Genomic DNA, 3,162 nt, shown 5'->3' with positions numbered 1-3,162 from the left:
TGAACCAGGACTAAACCAGGTCTAAACCAGGACTAAACCAGAGCTGAACCAGGACTAAACCAGAAGTGAACTAGGACTAAAAACAGGACTCACTGTCAGGACGGGCTCGAAGGTGACGCAGGAGAAAGGAGCGGCTCTGCTCCACACCTCACGGAGGTAAGAGCGGCTGTCACCCGGTCGTTCTTTATGGACCCTGCTGCTCGGGCTCGCGGCCCTGATTTCAGCAACTATTTGCAGGTTCCCGAGCCGGTGCAAGAGTCTGTTACAGCGCGTAACTTCTACCTTCCTTCAGCGTGTCCAGAAGTCCAACTTTTTGTGTGATGGTTTGCATCTTCCTCTGCCTTTTGGGTGTGAGCGCAGGAGACTTTGTCGGTGCAGAACGTTTCGTCGACGTTGTGGGTTTCGTCGGGGAGAAAACTTGCAACCGTACAACACTTCAGAATCACACTGATACAGACTGAACATGTATTTAAATTTGGCAGCTGAACACATTCTGTACTGTACAGGAGACAGGAGTCCCTTGGCCAGTCAGGACGCAGCGGGAGGAACATAATACACATTCATACAATGTAAAAAAAAACAGGGCATGCAAAATTGCACAAAAAAAAAAAAAAATAAATAAAAATCTGCGAGACAAGCGAAAAGTGAACTGCGATAGAGGGAGGGACGAGTGTAAACCAGGTCTAAACCAGAACTGACTCAGGTCTAAACCAGGTCTAAACAGTGTGGAGTTCTTTGTCGGTCCTTTCGCCCGCGGTTAACTGAAGGTCTACGAGGAGCATCTCCGGCGTTTCACCGCTGCTGATATCGAGGTGATTTGTATGAAGAAAAACCCACCACTTCAATCCAGGTTAAAAAAACATTGTAACGTGCGTTACTCACATTTGTACCGAGTAAAAATATACTATTTTTTCCCCTGTGATGCCGAACATTACTGCGTTACAGCAAAAAGTAATGCATTACTGTAATTCGTTACTTTTATAACGCGTTACTCCCAACACTGCCAACTGAACTACTGCCACCAGCAGTAGAAGTAGTACTAGTAGTACTAATAGTAAAAGTAGCAGTAGTAGTAGTAGTAGCTGCAGTAGTAGTAGCAGTAGCTGCAGTAGCTGCAGTAGTAGTAGTAGTAGTAGTAGTAGTAGTAGTAGTAAGTAGTAGTAGTAGTAGTAGTAGCAGTAGTAGTAGTAGTAGTAGTAGTAGTAGTAGTAGTAGTAGTAGTAGTAGTAGTAGCAGTAGTAGTACATGTATTGTGTAGTAGTAGCAGTAGTAGTAGTAGTAGTAGCAGTAGTGCAGTAGTGCAGTAGCAGCAGTAGTAGTAGTAGTAGTAGTAGTAGTAGTAGTAGTAGTAGTAGTAGCTGCAGTAGTAGTAGTAGTAGTAGTAGCAGTAGTAGTAGTAGTAGTAGTAGTAGTAGTAGTAGTAGTAGTAGTAGTAGTAGTACTAGTAGCTGCAGTAGTGTTTTGCGGTGCAGATGTTGTAAAATAATCTGGTGTTTAATCCTGGTTCAGGTCACATTCCGTCAGTGAGATTAAATCCACAGAAACAGTCTGACCTGCTTCTGCCCAGCCCCAACATCAACTACAACAACAACAACAACAACAACAACAACAACAACAACAACAACATCAACAACAACAACAACAACAACAACAACAACAACAACAACTACACACCTGCACTCTGTGTGTGTGCTGCTCAAGGGCACAAGGGCACAGGGGGGTACAGGGGGGTAGGTTCTACTCTCAGCAGGTGACTGGAGTGAAATCGTGACACAGTTGGATTTTTCCCGTGGGACATCACATCTGTTTTTTTCATTTCTGGTTTAAAAAATTTGCAAAGAATCATTGTATTTTGTCAATTTGATTATTTTTAAATGTTCTGATTTTCTTTTTTTTTTTACACACACACACACACACACACACACACACATATTATTATTATATAATTATTTTTACTCGTTTAAACCTGGTTTAGTCCCTGTTTAGACCTGATTTAGACCTGGTTTAGTCCTGGTTTAAACCCGGTTTAGTCCTGGTTTAGTCCTGTTTTAGACCTTGTTTAGTTCTGATAAATAAATAAATAAATTCCTTCTTTTTTTTTTTTTTTTTTTTTTCTTTTTCATTTTTTGTCTGAAAAATAATTAAATTACATTAAAAAAAATAAAATAAAAATAATAATAACTTTAAAATGGTTAAAATGATGTTCGCGAGACACAATTCAAAACAACGAACTGTTCTCCCTCATGATTTTCCCTGGACAACAGTATTTGAAGTACACGAAGTAGAATCTAAACCTGATGTAAAACAAAAGTGCGGGACATAGTTGAGTTTTAAATGCGGTTTAAAGTGCGGGACATACTTGGATAATCCGGGTTCGTCACGTGTTTGTCTCAGTTTCTTCCTCTGGACATTTGGACTCGTCCCGTTTCTTCTTCCTCCTCAGACAAACTTTAACAGAAGCGTAAATCCTCAAACCGTCTCCAGGAAAGTGAGTTTAGAGTTTGTTTTCCTCTGAGATGTGGTTTGTGTTTTTTGTCGCTCGTTTTTGTCGTTTTCTTTTTTTGCTCCGTAAACTCAAGACGCGCTCTGCCCTAAACCGGGTTAAGCTGCTGTCAATCACTGCGCCCGCTGCCATGGAAACCGCAAGCCCCGCCCCCACATCCCCGGAAATAAACAAACGAGTAAATAAAATAAAATTAAATGAAAATAATGAATAAATACTTATATTTAAATAAAATAAAAGAAAACAAAGTAAATAAAATAAAATAAAAAATAATGAATAAGTGCATACATTTAAATAAAGTAAAATATAATTTAAAAAATTAAATAAAATGAAAATACTGCATAAATGCTTACATTTAAATAAAATAAAATAAAAATAATGAATAAATACATACAATTAAATTAAATTAAACAAATAAAATAAAATGAAATGAAAATAATGAATACATACTTATATTTAAATAAAATAAAGTAAACTAAAATAAAATGAAAATAATGAATAAATACATACATTTAAATAAAATAAAATAAAAATAATGAATAAGTGCATACATTTAAATAAAATAAAATATAATACAAAAAATAAAATAAAATGAAAATACTGAATAAATACTTATATTTAAATAAAAATAAATAAAAATAATGAATAAATACATACAA

General features: G+C 36.7%; 1 protein-coding gene across 1 annotated transcript in view; it reads right to left on the bottom strand.

Moving 5' to 3' along the window:
• LOC110170343 (FHF complex subunit HOOK interacting protein 1A-like) overlaps positions 1–2,418 on the bottom strand; it is a 39,553-nt gene extending 37,135 nt beyond the window's left edge. Inside the window, 1 exon segment of the mRNA XM_055156788.1 lies at positions 2,360–2,418. The gene's annotated coding sequence lies outside the window, so the exon portion shown is untranslated.
• Between the last annotated feature and the right edge of the window lie 744 nt (positions 2,419–3,162).

This window comes from Boleophthalmus pectinirostris, unplaced genomic scaffold (assembly GCF_026225935.1).
Source record: "Boleophthalmus pectinirostris isolate CB_2022bp ecotype Guang Dong unplaced genomic scaffold, ASM2622593v1 HiC_scaffold_20, whole genome shotgun sequence".
Taxonomy (NCBI): Eukaryota; Metazoa; Chordata; class Actinopteri; order Gobiiformes; family Gobiidae; genus Boleophthalmus; species Boleophthalmus pectinirostris.
This window is presented reverse-complemented; position numbering and strand designations above follow the sequence as displayed.